This window comes from Danio rerio, chromosome 17 (genome assembly GCF_052040795.2).
Source record: "Danio rerio strain M-AB ecotype USA chromosome 17, GRCz13ab, whole genome shotgun sequence".
In the NCBI taxonomy this organism is placed as follows: Eukaryota; Metazoa; Chordata; class Actinopteri; order Cypriniformes; family Danionidae; genus Danio; species Danio rerio.
The window spans coordinates 40,493,923-40,515,826 of record NC_141037.1 but is presented as its reverse complement, the minus strand read 5'-3'; the positions used below and the strand labels follow the sequence as shown (position 1 = coordinate 40,515,826).

Here is a 21,904-nt window from a genome sequence, read left to right as displayed (position 1 = left end):
AGGGTTATAATCACAAGCTGTACTGTAAAAAGCATTAAAAGGTGTCATAGTAGTGCTCTACATTAGGCAACTTGTTTAACCCTCTAAATTTATACACTACTAGTACACGACGGAGCTGGACATAAGGCTGCGTGAATTCCTGATGCAATTCAAGTAGGTTTTGATGTTACTCGTGTGAACCACATCAAATTGTGGGTATTTATCATCAATACTTTATCAATAGTTAACTAGTAAATTCCAATGTATTTGTTCTGTAGCTAGCCAGCCAGTAATCCAAAAATCCTAATAAGAGCTTGCACTATTTCATTAGTTATGTTTCCATCATCTATTTTTATGCGCATTTTGGATACGAGTATAAAAGAATGGTTGATGGAAATGCCAAGATGTGCATAAATTATGTGCATGAAAAACTTGCAAAAGTGTGTAGGTTGAACTTTTTATTTGATAAGAAAAGATGCGCATAAACTACAATGTACTGTAGACACTTTTACTAAACAAATTCCAGTATGCGCATTAAAAAAATGTGATTTTGTCATGAGAGATTATGTGATGGTAAAAATGTGTGGACAAGCCAGCAGGCTGAGCACACTTTAAATCATCTAAGAGGTTGTTTTGGTCATTCTAAAGCACCTTATCTGTTTCAGTATTAGTGTTATTATATTATTTATTACCTCTAGAATAGAGTCTGTGCTCCGCCTCTCGCACCTTCAAACGCCACCGCGAGTTTACCGCGTGTCGGGATTGCCTTCTGAGACATTTATTAAATGAAGAAAAGATTCACTAAGCTTCTCCTATCGCAGCAAATTCCATTTTACTGTTGATATTTAGCACCAGTTAATCAGGAAGTGACTATTTTGTTCTCTTTGACTCATTGGATGGAAACGCTGCTTTATTCGCACATCGTTTATGCCATCCAGTTTTGCACATAAAATTAATTTGCATATTTGGATGGAAACATAGTTATTGATAGCTTTTTATTATCATACTGAAGAACAGCAATGGTAAAGTGTGGCCACTACTATTTTATTTTTTTGAAAAGTTTCTTTTTTTCATGTAGCCTGCATTTATTTGATCAAATACAGAACAAAACCGTGTGATTGCAAAATAATATTATTACAATGATTTTCTGTTTTAATGTACCAAGTATCATCTATTTATATAATGAAAATCCAGTCAGTCCTTAGGGTAACATGATCCCTGAGCAATGAATTTTCACAAATCTATTATTAATTCCCATAAATTTCTTGAGATTTCCACCCTTTTTTTGCCTGCTCTACTACATGGTTGAATATATTTTGACTGTTTTAATTAATGAATGTTAAAGTTGTTCAAAGAATGATTGTTTTAAATAATGGTTTACACACACACAGCATTGTTGGTTTACAAAAAAAAAAGAAATCAAACAAACATAATCCTGTTGCACTACTACACTTGATATACTCGGATACAGTCACAAAATCAGAATTGACCATTAAGATCTGCAGTGTAAATGCAGCCTTAGAGAAGACACTGTCAGTGCAATGATTCAGGAATTTAAATTTACTAGTGAGGCTGGTGGATTTTTTTTAAAGGGGTGGTCCACTACAATGTCATATTTTTAAACTTACGTTCATGCGTAATATAGATGTGTGAACATAAACAACATCTCTGAATGTAAGATGCTCACAGTTCAATGTAAAGGGAGACATTAACTTTTACAGATCTAGGTTAGCAAAGCCTACTGCGAACAAAGTTTGAGAACAAAAAAATAAAATACATCCAGGTTAATGAAGTCATAAACCCTTCAGGTTACATGCATACCCCCACGCAGCGAAGGGGCGTGGCCAGAGGTGCTGTTATGTTATAGCAGAGAAAACTGAAATGCCATGAAAATCCAAACGCTGCTATTTTCACATAGCTTCTTCCGTTTCTGTATTTGGGCTTCCAAAGGAGACGACACAAAGACAGAAGTAACTACAATTTAATATTTTTATTTTCCAGAGAATTATAAAAAATACATAGCTCTAGCGTTAGACATAGAAGAACTTCCAGAATCTCTCCTAGTTCAGTGCTGGATTCAGCTAAAACTCCTCAAAAAAGGAGCTGCTCCAGAAGAAGCTGTAGATTGTTAGCCACAACTTGGATCAATTTTAACTAATAAAAATTTTTATATTACATGCATAGTGTCTATCGTTAACGGTATGTTGTAGCAGCAAGGAAGTAAACAACGAGAAATGTTCGGCACTGTTGTCAATTTAGCTACAAATTCATATTTATCCGTTAAACCACTGTAAATACCCACAATCTTCAGCAGCGCTGCAGTGTGTCTCTCTATGCAGCCACTTTCCCTGCTTTATACAACTCAAATAACTCACAAAAAATGTGTGAACGTTTCATATTACTTACACATGCTTATAACCCGAATATGTATGAAAGACTCTTGTGTGATTTTTATTTTAGAGAGCAGGCATGAGGTTCAGTTGTGTCCTCTTCATTTTATGTCTGATTCAGGCTCAAACTGATACAGCTAACAGTTACACTGAATGACAGTATTTACACAACGGCAAAGCATTAGCTAGAAGATGCATGACGCTTCCTGGTGATATGAAGCCGATCCACGAATCACATCATGTTAGCTGACCAATCAGAGCCTCTTGGGGGCAGGCTTTCGGAGGAACTAGGAAATTTAATAGTCGATTTCATTTCAGCTGAGTAGCAGCATATAATCCAAAGTAAGATATATGAAAAAATAACTTTATTTATTTATTTATTATTATTATTTACAAATAAGGCATACGCACACAACGTTTTGCACCTCATAAACACAACCAAGCCTTAAAAATAGACTCTGGATGACCAGTTTAATATATTTTTAATTTTTTTAACATTATGCAAACAAAAATACATTTGCTGTTAAAATATATTGGTTTTATGTTGGCAACCCTTCTCCAAAAGTATGATAATAAGAAAAAAAAAACACTAGTTTTAACATGAAGCACAAACACTACAAAGAACTCCAAAGTACTGCAGCTTGAAGTACACTAATAATCCAGATGGCATCCACGCTGCAGAGAGCAATATTTAGATGAGTATGTAAATATGTGCTGCACTCTTCTGTCTCAGTAACCAAATAGACCTGCAGCAGAAATGTGAAAATGTCAGTTAAGAAAGCATCTGCTTATATTCAGAGATGTAAATATTATTTATTATTTTTATGTATCATAAAATGGCATATGCTTTTGACTTTCCTATAGTATTTTATAAAAATCTGTTCGCTTTCATTGATGACCTATGAAGTTAGGCAAGGTTGTGTTGATATCAAGGCTTGTGTTGATATCTGACTTGGGATGTTTTTCAATGAAGTGTAAATTGAGCCTAACACTAAAACCCGAAAACCTGCCAGTCGCCTTGGCAACCTGCTCCTTTGAAGACCGTCATCATTGATTTTGAAAGTTTTACACACATGATGAAATCTCAATGACTTTGATTCATCATGTGCATCCACACTTTAACATTTGTTGCAGATATTGACATGACAACGCTGATAAAGACACAGATCTCGAGCGAAATCTATGCATGAAAACGTCAGGGGAATGGAAGCCTGGTCCTGCCAGCTCATTGAAAAAAAACATTAATTTAAGCTCCTCTGACTTGAAATCTTTAGCGCTCGGGGCAGCATTGTTGAAAGACAAAAGAATTGTAAGTGAAGTGTTTGCGATCATGAGAGAAATAGATCTGTGGCTCTGCTTTGCGCTTTCTATAAATGGCATCAGGGAAGCTATTTTTAGACATTTGTTCCCTCAACATTGCTGTGACCATAGGAGTTGCCGGGGAAGATGAGGCCAGATCTTCGAATGCGTCTTGGGAGCCTTGGCATCTCGGCGCTAGGGGGTTTTCTCATTAAGCAGCTCTTATTTGCCAAACGCCACACTTCGGTGTGCGTGACCCCACGTGCACTGCGATGTGAGATTACGGAGCGTTTCAGGGGTTGAGTCTCTATTAGAGTCGTGAGCCGGGTGAAGTTTGTCATCACGGGCTGATGGAATCTGCCCTTTCAATTTGCTCTGTGCCCGTAATGAATGTTTCAATGTCTCTGGGAGCAAAGGAACAGCACAGCTTTCAGGCAGATTTGCTCAGCGGTACGCCGCGCACTGACATTGTGGATCTTAGCCTCGCTGCTTCCAGCCAGAATGTGAGCGAGCGGTGATCTGAGGCCTTTGCCAGCTACATGAGTGAGAAGGGAGAAGAAAGATGAGATCTGTCCATCTCTGTCAGCAACCCTCGGAGCTGAAGGCCAGGTGGAGGTCACTTCGCCTGTCACAATCGTGAAACGTTTGCTTGCATATTTCTGCCAAACTGCTTGTGAGAGTTTGCAAAGAGCCCTTCTTACTGCTGCAGTGCAACGCTGATGCAATGTTTTAATGTGGCGGTGTTTATTCCTTTTAGGAATTGAAGATGTTAGCTCGGTCTAATTGCTTTCAAAGGTAGTGTTAACAAAACTGACATTACGTATGACTCATCTGCCACATTCACTGCTTCATTCTTCCTGTGGGAACTTGCAAATCTATTGACTTGCAAAAAAACATACCTCAGTGATTTCTGTTAATGTATTGATTCTCAATCTTTTGACTCAAGAGACCCTGGTGTATTCGCTCACTCTTTTATCAATATTCAAATATTTTAAATTGGAATCCCTTTGCTATCTGTATCCTGCAGTGGATTCATGATAAACGGAAGAGAAACTGAAACTCGCTGTTAGAATTCTATTGAACAGTGCTGTGGAGTGTGGGTTTATTGATTGCCTGACACTAGACGCAGCAGCAAAGTCACTGTTGTCACTGACTAAGCTTAAATACACTTGCACAGTTACATTTTAGAATGTGATTTTGGCAATATTCTGATTATTTTTACTTATTAGTGTTAGTATTAGTATACACTAATATACATATGCTACCTGACAAAAGTCTTGTCTATCCAAGTTTTAGGAACAACAAATAAAGTTGACTTCTAGTTGAACATTTGCTATCAGAAGTGGCTTATATAAGGCAAAGTCCTCTAGATTACACTTATTTTATCAAAAAAAGAAAAAGAAAAATGATCATGCTTTGATTTTTTTAAAATTCTTTAATAGGGACTGTAAGGTCTGACTTTGCTTAGACAAAAGTCTTGTCACTTAATGAAAATAATGCACAGTATAGAATATAGAATCATTTTGCAGTGGAAAAAGAATTAATATTGTGTATGACTCCCATGAGCTTGGATGACTGCATCTATAAACCTCTGCAATGACTCAAATAACTTCAAAGTCATCTGGAATGGCAAAGAAAGCGTTCTTGGAGGACTCCCTGAGTTCATCTAGAATCTTTGGATTCATCTTCAATACCTCCTCCTTCATCTTACCCCAGACATGCTCAATATTGTTCATGTCTGGTGACTGGACTGGCCAATCCTGGATTACCTTGACCTTTTTAGCTTTCCGAAACGCGGATGTGGAGGCTGAGGTATGAGAAGGAGCGCTATCCTGCTAAAGATTTTGCCCTCTCCTGTGGTTTGTAATGTAATGGACAGCACACATGTCTTGATACCTCAGGCTGTTGAAGTTGCCATCCACTCTGCAAATCTACGCCATTATGCCACTTTTCTTAGTTATCTACTAGAAGTCAAGTTTCTATTTGTTGCTCTCGCATCTGGGTTCAACAACAAACTTTTGTCAGGCAGTGTATATAAACAAATACTACAATAATAATAATAATAATAAAAAAAAAACATTTCCAAACACAAAATACTATGAAGCTGGTCTTATTGATAACAATAAAAAGTCAAATTTGACCTCATGTTGAAGTGTCTGGTTGTAAAACAACTTCCGTTTTAAAACGATATTAACCCAATAACCAAATGCTGACTTAAGCGATTTGATCTGTGCTTTGTACTCTACATACTGTAAATACATTTTATGATTTTTGTGGATTAATACTACTGTATAAAGCAGGGTTTCTGTGTTTTTACTTTTACCCAAGGAAATCTGATCTTAGGCTGAATAAAAAATTTACCTGGAGAAAAAAAAAATGGCCTCTGACTAATGGTATTCCGAATGCGTTTACCAGTCACAGCAAACTTTTCCAGATTGCCATTTTGAACTCCCAGTAAAATTTTGGTCTGATATAGTTCCTAATTGACACTCCAAGTAAAATCAAAGAGCAAAGTAAAGACTACACTGTAAAAAATAAATCCGTAGAATTTACGGTAAAAAAAAACGGCAGCTGTGGTTGCCAGTACTTTACAGTTAAAAATTCGGTACAAACCGTAAAAGTAATTTCTCATTTTTACAGTAAACTACCGTATTTTATTCATTTTATAGAGGTAATATGTCTGCATTTTGAATTACCAACATCTACACATCTTTTGTTGCACAGTTAGACACGTTAGCATACCCACAGGCAGGTGGTGATGAGGAAGTTACATAATGAACCAATGCTCTTCACAATCAACTTTCCCCACACGCAGAAAAGAGTATCAGCATATAGAAGGTGCTCAGTGTCATTCACACAGTTATTAAACACCAGTATGGTAACACGCATAAAATTAAAGTCATGAAATAAACATTGTTTATCAACATTAGATGTAACAAAAATCTCTAATGTACATAACTGATGGGGAAACAACTAAAAAGATGCATAGTAATGTCAACAAAAAGCATAAATAGTGATGTGCCATAAAGGGAATTCTGGGAAAGTCAATTTACAGGTTTTCGCCGTATAAGGAAACATATCGTTAACCAGGTTACAAATTTGTACTGTAGCATCTTTACAGTTTTTTACCGTTGAAAACACAGCCATTTTTTACATTGGCCACATAAAAAATTCAAAGGCTCTCTTAGAGCAGGAGTTATTTTAACTAAATTGCAGGAATCTTAAGAACAAATGATCTTCAGAGATCCCAATCTTTTTATTTCACAAGTTTACATCATCTTTTATAGTTTGATGTATAAAAATAACCTGATATTAAAAACCTAATCTTATTTTCTACCTGCAAAACAAATATTTTATTATTTTACATGACTAGAAAAACATCTTTATGAAAATAGTGGCATTTTACTATATTTGTTTGCTTACATTTTCACATTTTCAAGTCTACGAAAGCCAGCTGTCTTGCAAGTAAATTATCAGATTTTTTTTTTAAACTACTCATAGTTGCATAAAAATGTATAGTGGTCTAATATGAATCACAAAATTATTGCTAACTTCTAGCAGTCAGGCTAGCTCTTAACCTAAAGCTTTTGGAACTTTTTGTAAGGCTGTCACCGATATAGGTTTAATTTCAGAAACCCTCATTAAATTATATCTATCTAGTAATTCGAATATTTTCTGAGTGCCATTACCTAAAAAAAGCCAACCCTTAGAGATTGAGCATATCCAGTCAACATTTAGTGTTTATTTTGCAGAAAAGTCTCCCTGTGGTAAAACTGCTGATATTTCTGTACAGCTCTTAGTTTCATTTGAGCTCCAGCCCAGTTCTGCGGTGGCCTGAGTCCAAAATCCATCAGAACAGCAGCCCAATAACATCTCATGTTTTCTTTTAAACCATTGTTCATTCCTGGCTGTAGACATCAACAGTCCACATGACTACCCAGACTACTCTATGTAATTGTAGGTGAATAATGAGTGAATTCATGCAGCTTCTCTTAAGAGGTTTAATGCCTCTTCTCAGATTAAATCAAGTTCTTTTGCAAATCGTTATCAGTAAATTAGACACAAGATGGTCTCAGAGTAAATGTGATATGTTGCAATGATATGTGTAGCTGTGGGTTTGATAAAACTCTTAGGGAGGAAAAGCATGTCCGATGGACATAAAAAGCAACCAACCAGAGTTTGAGCTTAGCAATGTTTAGAGGCAGGTAAATGTGAAATCAATGATAATAATAAGCCAGTGCGCAAACTTGTGTACTGATTCAGCAGTCTCTGTGAAAGCTTGTTCAGACAACACTTAAGCACTTTGTGATCCTAATTTTCATCCATCAAAAAGTTGCAATTATTTCACCTACATATAGCATGCTTCGTTTGCTACTAAGAGCCTCTCAGATATCTTTTAAGGAGTTTTTGCATGCAAATAAAGGGCTTGCATTTTCATTTGAAGGGCTCATGGATAGTTGACTGGAAACTTGTAAACACTCTTTCCTAGCAGACTGATTAAAATCAGCTCATTCATCTTGCATCAGAGTCAGTCGATCAAAATGGAGAGTTTGCATTAGATGGGCTCCTAATGGGCTGTATGCATAGTTACTTCCTGGTTTTCGATAAGCCAGCTCAGGCGTTTCATGTCACCGTCATTGATGTACACTCCTTGAACCAGACAAATTCTAAAAAGCGTCACACCCCAACCCATATACATCACATCATGGCATGTTTTAAATGTCAACACTTAGTTTTCTAGGAGTGCACACTACAGTGATCACAGGTTTACTTTAATAGGAAATCCTGATGTCTCACCCATGTGGGTTTGGTCTAAAGCTTTCAGTGCCTTGGAGAAGGGTTAGATTTGGCTTATAGCTTTTAACCGAATGAACTTGATAAAAGTCTGTTCACACAAAACACAATAACTATTAATAGAATGATGATAAAGAGTTCTAAAAATCATTCTAAATGTTAAACAACAGCAGACTACAGGTATAATAATAAAGATGTAGAGTAGGGCTGCACAATATAGGACAAAATAACATTTGCGATATTTTATTTTTCAATATATATTGCGATTATCAATACAATTTCACCAGATGACTTTATATCTCTATTTGGAAAGAATGTATAATGTAAGATGTGGAGGGGGGGGGGGACTTATGCCCTAAATGGGCTTGGTTGCTGTAGGTGTAGGAGACAATAATAAAACACAAAGGTGACTGTGAGGTTGTTTTTAGGGTAGGTGTACTATAGACATTCATAAAACTTAATATGTTGGACTCTGTGTCATGAAAAAGACATTAATAAAATGAAAACTCCAGGTTAGTACTGCCCACTTGGAGCTGGCTCCGACATCCGTTTATATCCTTCTCCTCATTTCACAGCAGTCAGACAGGAGAACATCATACAAAACAACAACACTAGCATGAATACACTAGTAGCAGAGCTGGTACAGTTGTATCTGCACCTGTATGATCATTCACAGAGAGATTGTAAAGATTCAGAGGGGGTCACATGCCAGACAAGAAGCCGATTACGTTGCTCCATCTTTTCCATGAGTTTGTGCACACCACTGGTGCCATTTTTTTTGTCTGTCAACAGCAAATGAAAGATAAAAATGTGACTCGGTGGGGGCTTCTCTAGAAGAATGCTGTTTGCCAGAAGTTTATGAATCTGTTCTTTTGTGAATGTCTATTCACAAATTTATAACCACCATCTACCACAGCTTGGTTGGGTGTGTTTAAAAAGTATATTGTTACTCAGCCTTTTTGATCATTTTGAAGTACACCCATGCTTAGTATGCTACTAAGAGCCTCTCAGATATCTTTTAAGAACTTTTTGCCATGCAAATGCAGGGCTTGCGTTTTCCTTTAAAGGGCTCATGCATAGTGGGCTGGAAAGTTGTAAACACTCTTTCCTAGCAGACTGAATAAAATCAGCTTGTTCATTTTGCATCAGAGTCAGTCGATCAAAATGGAGAGTTTGCATTAGATGGGCTCCTAATGGGCTGTATGCATAGTTACTTCCTGGTGTTTGATAAGCCAGCTCAGTCGTTTCATGTCCCCGTCATTGATGTACACTCCTTGATCCAGACAAATTCTAAAAAGCGTTCAGTTAGGCCACAGCAAATAAAAAGAAAATAAAAATGTGTCGCAACACAGTTGGGCTTCTCTTGGAGAAGGCTGTTTGCCAGATGTTTATGAAACTCTCTCTCAGCTGCCATTGTTGTGTTTAAGGGTATGCATGAGCAGCATGACACTTTTATAACCCCCGCCTACCACATCATGGTTGGGTGTGTTCCAAAAAAAAAAAAAAAAAATCACAGCTTTTTTTGATCTTCTTTTTGCCCAAAAAATGAAGAACAAAACAACAACTGTTTGACCCATTCCTTAGCTCCAGTTTGAAAATAAATAAGGGTCACACTAGGGTCGGCTTGTCTTGGGTTGGGTTTGTTTTTAATAACTCAACATGGTTTGTGTTATACAGTTGCTCATCCCACCTGATTGAGGCTTCTGAGTTTGCTCTCCTGCAATAATGATCTCCAACTGAGTTGCTATTTTTGTTTGTTCTATGCAGTTACTGAAGATGTTGTTTTGATGGTTTGATGAAAGAATTATGTAAATAAATGACGGCTCTGCTCTGATCTGTTTGAGATCAAAACATACTTTTTGCACATTTAGTTTCGAAAATGTTTTTGATTCACAAGAAAAAGTTGTCAATAGACAAGAGGCTTATACAGCAAAAACAGGCTAAAAGGTGCTGTTTGTGCTCTTTGACTCTTTCATTAGCATAATATGTTTGCAGATATTTAAGAAAGATGCTGAGGGAACATACTTGTTACTCTCATAAACACTGCTTAAGTCAGTTATTCTTCTTTAAAAGGTCTTTGTTTTGGTGTCTATAACCTGCTCTCTGCCAGATTCCTCACTTTTATTTCAGCACTGGGTTGCATCGGTGGAAAATGCACCATTTTTAGTTTCTTGAAGGTTGCTTCAATGTATGCAAATGCACCCAAAAATGCAACCTCTGCAGAACAGTGGCAGCTTTCAAAATGACACTGAGATTCAGAGTTTAAAAAAAATCCACATTAGGTTGTTTTTAATTAGCAAATAAAGCAGGTAGCACACCAAAGGTGCCACTTGGTGGCGCAAAGGGCTGCGCTACGCAGCGCCATGCATTTCAGAATTCTAAACATAGGTTTCTATCGGAGTACAAACACCGGTGCCACAAGTCGGCAGCTGTCGTGGCTCCCAGCCATGACTCAGGACACTGTTCGTATTTCTGCCACGCCACAGAGTGCCATCTGATTTGTTTCATTTTTAAATAGCATGCGAAGGAGCGCGTCTGTTGTGCGATACTTTCAACTGTCATGTGTGCGCTGTGTCGCGGCACTGATCGGTGCATCCGGTGTGTGACACCCTTAACGTAAATATTACAAATATAAAAATTAGTTGAGCAGCATACATTGTAAGGGGCCAAACGCGCCTTTCCATTCTAAAACCGTCAGGCGCGCCACACTACCTTTTTTTGTTGACAAGAAAAAAAAGAAGAACAGATTTTATGTCACTAGACAACTGAATCAGCTGCGTAATGTGCGCGAGTGTTGCTGTTGATATTTATATAATTTAAAATTTTAATAATATTGTGATATTCAAGATTTGTGATTCAATGGAAACTGCACCTCTGCTTTAATTTGATTGGAAAATGACACGACTAACGTAACATGCTTTTTCTGCTGAGAGTTGACATTTCAAACGAGAGCGCATAATGTGCAAGGGCAAAAACGTGACGTGGCGCAGGCAGTTAAAATATGAGGAGTGCAAGGCACATAAGCAGAGCACAACGATGCAAAAAAACGCATGCTGTGTGACACTGCCATAACCCACAACGCGACAAGAAATTTGACTGTCTGCACCAGATGTAACGTGACAGAAAAATTTAAATACAACCATTTCAGAATCCCTGAATACAGTACTCCCTGCACTTCATTGAAAATATAAGAATTACGCCATGTCCTAACAACACGTAATCTGACAAGATTCCAACAACAAGCAGTTTGGTTGTCTGCAATAAATGCGATGTGACATGACAGAAATGTTGAACTCCCAATGAAACGGTAAAGGCTTTTTAACAACAATAATAGGCTACAAAGTGACTGATGTTGTTGGTTTATGTTGAGTCATAGTTCTGATTTTCATATTTTTTAACCGATGGTTGGTTTGTTTGTTTTTTTCTGCTGCGGCTGCTGCTTTCAGTAGTATGGCAATAAGTGTTACATTTAAATGGTATTTAAACTCTTATTGGTAGCATTTAACACATTATACTTTAACACAAGTATAACTGTACCTGAGGTGATCCTGACAGCAGTATATTGTTTTTCTGGTGCGACATCGTGGAAATGGAAAACATTTATAAATTTTGTGCATCTCTATCGCTGATGTTTGATACAAAAGTTCTTTTTAAAATGGAAAATATTTTTTGTGTTGCTACGTTGTGTGTAGTTAGACATGGTGTTAGAATCTAGTTCATACTTATTAAACCTCTTTTAACATTTGTAACCCAGCGGTACTACTGCACCCAACCCCGTCTAAGCTGGGAACGAACTGGCGAATTCTTTGTATTTGAGTCGGTAGCTCTAACAAGGCAGCTAAAGACCATGGTCTCTAGCGTCTATCGGTAAAGCACCTTTTAAAGGGCCATGAAACCCCCCTTTCAGCAGGATGTTTTCACCCCTCTAGTTTGGAAAAAGTCAGGAAAGTGGGTGTGTCTCGCTCTGTTTGGGTGGGAGTGTTGGTGGAGGGAAACTGGGGATTGTTTGAATTTAAATGCGAGTTGCCATTTGTGCACGCGCTTCTGACTGAGGAAAAACAAACACACACACAGGGGAGAGAGACAGTGTGTTTAATGACAGTGGAATGTTTGATACCGCACGTCGTATAAGAGAAAAAAAACTCAGTTATGCACTCAGTAGGTCAGAAAGCCGTGTGTGTAGACTATTCTGTCACAAAATGTGGCGAAAATTCAACACGACAGTTGGCAAAAGTTTGCTTACAGTGCTCACGTGTTTACACACAGAGAGCAGCATTTACAGCGGATCTTTCAATATTGTAGTGATATTAACGTATTGTAAACTAAGTAACTTAGAAATCATTTTGACTAAGGTCTGTCTTTAAACACTGAAAGAGTACTGCTGACCATACGAACTATAACTTTGCCGTCTGAATGAACAAAGAAAGGGCACTGATTGCACACACTTACCGAATCTGTAGACCGGATAATCGACACATACTGGAGCTGCGTCTTTTTTTAAAGGAGACAAGCAGCAAATCCGGATCTCACCATTGATGAGAAATGCTCTCGAGTAAAAAATGAGCCAAATAAACGCTTTTCAGTCGCGCGTCGCGTACACTGATCCACGCGTGAGTCCAGCAGCCCTCTCATAGAGAGAAAATAAAACGAAACCTTCACATTATGAAAGCAACACTGGCGACCTGTATCTCCAAACAATTCTTACTCTTTTCCCACAACTTTTGGCAACACAATGTGTGTTGTCTCTCTGCCGTCTGAGCTCTGTTTCAGGTACAGTCTATAAAAGCGATCATGCATATTAATGAAGTTGCAGCGCATACATAATGGCGCGAGCTGATTGGATTGAACCTAGCTATACTCATGAATCAATGCAACACATTCAGAGACGTAATACGGGACGCCCTGGTGCAGACATTCAGTCCACACGCTGGAATACACGCTAAGATCTCAAGGCCGTGACACAGCTTCAAAAATTTGTTTCAAACCGGAAGTACGAATTTGCTCGAAATAACGCAAAAACTTTTTAGTGTAATAAATGTGTCATAATAGTGTTTATAGCAATGTGTGACACATACGACTGTCAACAGCTTAAAAAATGTGTTTTGGTGTTTCGTGACCCTTTAAGGTCAGTGGAGCGAGGTTTACCTGCATAGCACTTTACTAGCTGGCCTCTGTTACACTCACCCCCCTAAACTTTATTCCCATCCCGGACGAGCCCTCATGTGGAACCCACTGGTCCCACTGCACCCAACCTGCTCTGAGCGGAGATCGGGTTGGCAATTCTTTGCATGGGAGTTGATTGTTCTTACAAGGAGGCTAAAGACCATGGCCTCAAGCGTGTTTTGAGGTCAGAGGAGTGAGGTTAACCTGCATAGCACTTCACTAGCTGGCTTCCGTTTCACATTATTAAAAGTACATGTTGAGTGACTGATGTTTGTTGGTTTGCACTAAATCACAATTCTAGTGTTCATTTTGAAATGTTTATTTTAATTTCAAGATCTGAGGTAAACAATCTGCAGCTGCTTTCAATATGGCAATAAATGTCACGTAAAATGGCATTCAGACTCACATTGGTAGCATTTAACATGGGGGGAAAAAAGCACATGATATGTAAAATGATCCTAAGGTGATCATTTTTATAGTAGTTCATGCTGTTCAGCTGTGAGAAATAAAAAAAACTGTATCTAAACTAAAAATTGTAGGTGATGGCTTGGACAAAAACTCTTTTAGCATGGCAAAGATGTGCATGTCTTGTGTTATTTTCAGGGGCAGATTTGGTGATTTAGGGGCCCTAAGCAACTCCAGTATAGAGTTGCACCCCTTCTACTTTTATTTAATTTTTATTTATTTTCCTGTTTTTTTTTTTTTTTTTTTGATACCAGTCAATCTTCTTTTCTATGTTTTATCTCAATGTAAGCCTTACAATTTAAATAATTAGATGTCTGAAATAAAATTTACAAAAAATAACAATATATTTTTATAAATTTGACTGCTGGTCTGCTCCATGATTGAGGGTGGTGGATATTTCTTTTCTTAATGTTATTATTACAAAACATTATGTTATTATAATAATATTCTATTGGATATTGTATATTAAATAATACTTAATTGTGTAAAAATATTTATTGGGGGCCACCAGATGTCCAGGGGCCCTAAGCGACCGCTTGCATTGCTTATTGGTTAAATCCACCCCTGGTTATGGTGCAGGCTCGATAGTCGCACACTAGTTCTTGTTGGTGTCGTTAATCTGGCAACCACAGTCTGTCAATAATACATAATGCACCTTTAATAAGATGCTCCTTTATTGTCAGATTGTGTGAAGTGAGTTGTTTTAATTTGATGTGATGAAGGCGTCACACCAATCTTTTCAGGTCAGGAACAACTTGAAACGACAAAAAAAAAAAACAGCATTCTTCATAGAAAACAATTATTATTGTACTGTGCACTTTTTTTTTAGATTATTCAAAATTCACAAGTGTACATTTGTTTTAGCTGCAAAAAAAAATTCTATTTTTTGTTTTTTCATGGATTTTTTTATAGGAGACTGGCACTGAACGGGCATTCACATAGGCAAACAAGCAGGAGCTTTGATGAGAGCGGCCTCCATTATGTTTGTGCTCCTCAGAAGCTGCTCAAATCAATAAGTAATCTGAAATAGAGCGAGTGCTCAGACAGTCTGGGTTGGGTGCCAGCTTGTTGACTGAAATTTGAATAAGCAGAATGCTCCTGTGCCTGAAGAGGGCTTATTTTAGGAACTTGCATTTTTTTTTCTAAAGACTGGAACAGATTGATCGAGCTGTTCGAAGGAAAAGGTAGAATCTGTCAGGGTGGGCACTTTTTGTGCACGTATTCAAGATGCAAAATAACGGCAGGCTTAGGCACTGACAAACAGACTAATACACTATTCAACAGCTTTACAGTTACTCAGCATATCTCATAAAGAAAACATAATACTGTTACAGCGGGAGACTAGTCAGATAGAGATGGAGCGCTGGAGGCGGCATTGTATTTCATTCACTTTTAACAGAGCCTTTTTTGCAGATTACTCCTGTACTATGAATACGCAGTTTATTCAGGAAAAGACTTCCAATGTTTATTGACATTTAAACGCTTGCAGACCTTGACTGGTGTAATTCTAGCAATGAATCGAGCAGTAAATCAATCATATGTTATGCTCTGGTTTGCAATCACAGGCTATAAAGCAGTTGAACATACTATAAAATGGCATTTGCAGCACGACCATAGCCACAGGAGGGCTAGTTGGGGCTATTGCGACACCATAGCTTGCAGCATCTTACAGAATAGGAAAAAATAAGAGCTCAGTGTTAAAATTTCAGTGTTTTACCCAAATTCAAAAGCTTTGTGTTCATCAAAGTGGTTTTACCCACTTTATTTTCTATGGAAGCAGTGCATATTTAACTTAAACCTATTAAATGAAACCCATTTAAAAGGCACCTATTTGATCTCTTTTTCAAGATTTAAGATAAGTCTTTTGTGTTTTCAGAATGTGTTTGTAAGTTTCAGCTCAAAGCATCCATCAGATTATTGAGTATACCTTTCAGAATATTGTATTTTCTGCTTTTGAAAACTTTGTACAGTAGCTGTTTTTGTTGCCTGTGCCTTTAATGCTGGTTTACCCAGCCCACCTTTCCCACATGCCTGTCAGAGTGTGTCTTAATCTCCGGCTGCGTCAGATAAACAGCACAGTGACAGACATGAAGGATCTCGCGTAACGTTTGTGAGAAATATTACATTTGAATTTTCTTAATTATTATTTAATTGCAAATGTGACCGGATACACATTAATATCCACTACTCTATGGATATCCTTAATGTAATGTACAAAATAAACCTGATTTAACATCCACTAACCGGGATTGAAGCGTCTTTTTTATAATTGTACTGACATGCGGCTGTGGTGATGAAGTAAAACGGTAAAATCTCTGTCATTTCAAATATGCACTGTTTTAAAAACGTACTCACGGTTATGTCTTAACAGTTTACAAAAGATGATTTCCATAATAGGTGCTCTTTAAACTGATAGATAACAAACATGAATTGAAATGAATTCATTATTTAATCGTTCCAGCAACATGTTGAGGTGAAAAACTTTTATTTTACAATCTTTGCCTGCTTGCATTTTTTCATGGGCTCCAAGTAGAGCTGGGCGATAAAATCGGTATCGATATTTATTGATGGAACACCATTGTAAATATCGATTAAAAAAGATTCGGTATTAAGTTTCGGTATGAAGCACTATAGTTTTTATTATAATGTGGCTGCTGAGCGCGCTCCTTGGAAGCAGTGTTGATAAGCGTAGGGTGAAAGTTTGTCATTTCCAATGAAGGTGTTTGTCATCCTCTGAGAAAACACTTGATGGTCACCTAGTTACGAGAGACTCTAGGGGAGCGCCAGCCCAACATCTATTGTAAATGGTCAAGGAACCCATGTGCATGCTTATCACTTCAGATCAGAGTAATAACACATGCGAAAGTGAGTGGCTTGCAGCAGTGAAGCTTTAAGGATGTTGCCAGTGTGGCTTTTTGGTTTCTTTTCTTGTGCATCACAGCCACTAGCTCCCCATCTGAAAGATTTTTTAGCATAGGGGTTAATGTAGTCATTAAATTTGTAATGTTGCTGTGTGTATTTAAATAATGATGGTAAGTTCCTTTACTTGAAAGCTTGGATTTATTTATCATGATTTGTGTTGTTGACTTAGTTTGAGGTTTACTCAATTAATTATTCACACCTTAAAGTTTTCTTTGATTGGTCCGTATTTGCACTTTACCATTGCACACACTTTGGGTAACACTTTATTTTGATGGTCCAGTTGAGTATTAGTAGACTGTCTGCTTAATATCTGGTTAAACTGCTCCTTCATCAGACATTTAACTGACTGTATGAAACTTTGCAAATACATGTCAATTTATACTAATCCTAAACCCAACCTAACAGTCTACTTATAATCTAATGAGAGTTAGGTCGCATGTAGATGCAATGTAACTTTAATCCAACAAACTAACCTAACTTAAAAGTCTCTTTAACAGTTATCTTCATTTTATCATAATGAGATCAGATGTTTTGTTTAAATATTTTTGGTTTTGACTATTAAAACCAATGACTGTATAAAATATGGACGACACGACAGCCCTTTTTCCCTTTGAACACTTTAAAGGCTAAACGCCTTGTGACGGGCACAAACTGTCACAAAAGACACTCCAAAAAGAAATTGGAGCCTGGGCATGCGCAGAAAGACTGCCTGATGGAGCCAGAGGAGGAGCTGCAGAATCAAGCTTCCAACTAAACGCTTGTACGTCAAATCAACCACGCCCCCTGAACTCCTCACTTGACCACCGGTATCTGCACTATAACACAGGCTCACTAACCTGAATATATGCACTTATATTTAAAAATGGGTAATAATATACGTTTTTAAAAACTGTGTGATGTATTATAATTTGATAAAAGCAATACATGTTGGACTGCAGAAATCCTTCATACACTCTAGCCTGAGTTAGACCAATATGAGCACAACAAAAATATTTCTCTTTTAACAGGGTTGTTGGTATTTGTTATCTTCACAGGGGAAGAAATAACACTTGTAAAATATGAACAATAATAGGGGTGTCAAAATTAATCGTTTCTTCGGTGCACTGCGATGCAGACGCGGACAATTCGGTATCGGTTCAGTACTAATTATAACCGGTTATTACTGACGTAATTTACCTCATATGCGCTCTATCGCGAGGGAGGCGATCGCTAGTATTTACAACGCTCTAACTACTTAACTTATAAACTGTTCACAACTTCACTGTGTGTGTTTGCTGGATCAGTCTTTCACTGACATATACAACAAAAGAGATCACTGAGATTGAGAGAATGAAAGTAGCCTACTTCATTTTTCTCTCTCTCTCTCTCGCTCTCTCTCTCTCGCACACACACACATACATGCACATACACACACACACAGTGGCCCATTCGACCTGCTAGCATGGCTTTTCTTCTCCTCTCGGTTGTTTTACAGCGTTACTTCTGGATAAAGAAACGAGCGCGTGTCTGCTGAGTTTTCTCCACCGTGTCTATCATACATCAGCTGTGAGATCAACGCTGCCGCCTGCCGCTTATCAGTGTCACTCATCTGTGAAGAGCGCAGCGCGCAAGAGCCAATCGCAACCATTTTTGTTGAAGGTGTGACCAATCAAAGAGGTGTTAGAGAACTAGACAAGAATCAGAAATTGAGTTGGATATTTATATTTGTTTATATTATTTGCTTAATGCTCGTGTTGTTTAAAGTTACAGTTTATATATCTGACTGTTTGTATTAAATGACAAAATTGTATTACAAATAATATATAAATATATTGATACATTTTAATACAAGATCTACTGCTGTGAAGAAAATATAAAACTGTGTATGAAAAGCACCGTCAATGCACCGTGATGCACCGAAATATTGAATTGAACCGAATCGATGGCATGATAATCGTAACCGAACCGTGAGACTAGTGTAGGTTCACACCTCTAAACAATAACATATAAACATACTTGCATGCTGATTCTCATCGAATATATAAAGTAACATGGTAAACCATATAGAGACTGTTAAATGAAGGAATGTGCGAACATAAAACCAACTTTACTTCTATAAATATACACACCATTTAACGATTTACCATGCGGGAGAAATTGTGCGTTTAAAAGATAAACACAGCAACATTTCTAAATATCAACAGGATATTTCCACATCACATCCCTGCACTATATAAAATAATCCTATTCAGTTTTTACAATAAACTTTGCAGTATCAATGTAACTGCTGTGTATCAGCTGCCGCAACATCGCTTGTATATTGTTTATTTTTTTGCCTCCATTTTGGTTTATTTGATGCCTTCATTATATCTGGCAAAGTGGAATTTACCTTCGTTTAAATGTTTATTAAAAGTTTTCAAATAAAAAGCCAACGATGCATGATGTATATAAATAATAAAAAACATTAACAGCTCTATTTATTAAGATTTGGTTTTTAGAACATTAATATTTTACCATGCCGAAACTCAAAATGCAGAAATGTCTTTAAAATAAGTTCAAATAACCTTACCGGAGATCAGTGTGGGTGTCGGCTAACGTTAGTTTTGTCTTCCTAATTATTATTTCAGTCCTGTATACAGAGTCTGCTAGATAACAATCACTGGTATTTTTCCCGCCATGGCTAGGTTAGCCGCGTATCAGCAAACTAAAGCCCGACAAAGCCCTGACATTACCGCATAAGCAGTGTTCCACCAGGATCCTTTATGTCAGAAAGTATAGTTTACTGCTGAACTCATTTTATCATGCTATAATAACACAGACATTGAATAATAACACTTCTTCCGAAGCTTTGGACATCTGCTTTAAGAATCTGTCAATCACAACTGTCAATCACGATGACACGCTTAGCATTAAGTTACTGCTAAAAACAAACCGTTTACAAAAATGAAGATCTGCAGCTATATCAGCATGATAACAGTGCCTTAATTCAGGGGTTCCCAAACTTTTCAGCCCGCAACCCCCAAAATAACAATGCCAGTGACTCGCGACCCCCAATATCCTCTGAGGTGGTTATAAATACAGAAACCTTGCATGCAGTGACGCAGACACACCAATTAAATTTGTGTCAGTGCTTTAAATGTGCCAGAAAGTATACCTGATGTTATAAAATCAAAATGCATCTGACGCTATTGCTGTCTTTAATACAATGTAATTACCCCAGGGGTCGCAATCCAATAGAACTAGTAACTATAAGCTACTATAGCAACTATATAATATATAGTAACTATAAACGACTATTTTTATTTTTAGTATAGATGGATAAAATGTGTTAATTCTTATGGTTTAATAAAAATAAATAAATAGATTTTTGGAAATCACCAGGCGACCCCCCCTTCAGTGCCCTGCGACCCCTCGGGGGGTCCCGACCCCCACTTTGAGAACCACTGCCTTAATTGACCAGAACCATCTTTCAGGACATTTTGTTGCAAGTGTTATTCATTTTTTTATTTGAGCTTAAGTCTTGTTCATTAACACGGATGAGGCAGGCCTTATGACTTGTACTGCAGCCAACCCCCAGTGGGCGATCTAACGGCCAAGACCTTCACTCAAAAGCAGGCGTGCGACACACTTGATTAAAACTAGTTGCCTTTTTAATGTTGGGAAATAAAAATAAAAAAGTGGTTAGATAAAAAATCCTAATAATCCTAAATGTATTGTTAAAAAATATAAAGTAATTATCTATATCGAATTATATGAAAGATCATATTGTGATTTTTTTTTAAATTTATTATTATTATTATTATTATTATTTATTTATTTATTTATTATTTTTTTTATTTCGTATTTCCATATCATGTGTTTGTTTCTTAACCACACAATATAGGCTTGGCAAATGGATTTGTTATATATTGTCAGGCACATTGTATGTCTTTGTGAATCCACAATTTTCTTGCATAAGGCAGCAATTCTAACACAGCAACTGAAACACACACACTCACACATACATACTCTGCACAGTTTGTCCAACTGTGAGGCGCTGATCCTGCCACGTGTGCTCACATCAGGACATGCCGCTGATGGATAAGGTCATCAGATGACAAGAGACAACGAAGCGCATAGTGTCTCACTCTACCTGAGATTCTTCGCCGCACAGGCTATATGCTATTTATACAGTGAATACAAACAGAAAGCCCATGCATGCTTGTACTGTAAACTGTTCACCATTTGAGACCCCGACAAAGCCTCTACCTGAAAGTACTGTCATGATGCCCACAGAGGCGGGCAGAGTTTGTTTTTAATGGTTCCAACATTAATAATTGATGAAGCGTGCCGGAGCTCCAAAGGACTTTAATGGATTTACCTGCAAGAGACTGCAATGCTTCACACAAGCACATCAACCTGGAGAAAAACAAGGTTCGCTGTCAACAAACAGCAGGTCTCGCTGGACACCACATCAAGTCGCATTCTGCAGAAGGAGTGCCATCTTTGCTGCCTCATGCAAATCAGCTGATATTTGACCAAGTATACTCATGTTTATTTACGTTTTCCATAATTATAATTTATTCTCACAAGCCAAGCTTGCAAGAATTGAACATCCCTATTTACAAATTTAATGGGCTTACAATACTCAATGCATGTTGAGTTTAAATAGGAATGCAAGCTTATATGGAGTCTGTTTATTATGCAAAGAGGTCTCCTGTTCATCTCTAGCAGACGTGGATTAAACCGCTTGATTCACATGTTATTTATATAATGTTTTTTTTACTTTTTATTTATGTGTGCACCATAAATAAAACTCTATTTCTGACATTGACAAGTGAATAAGGATCTTCAATCTTCTGAGATTGAGAAGCAAAGAAGATCAGTGAAAGGAGTATTCAACTTTCCTTCAGCTATCTGCATTCAAGTGGTGA

General features: G+C 37.4%; 1 protein-coding gene across 10 annotated transcripts in view; it reads left to right on the top strand.

Annotated features, from left to right (window-relative positions):
- slc24a4a (solute carrier family 24 member 4a) overlaps positions 1 to 21,904 on the top strand; it is a 104,726-nt gene that overhangs the window by 33,648 nt on the left and 49,174 nt on the right.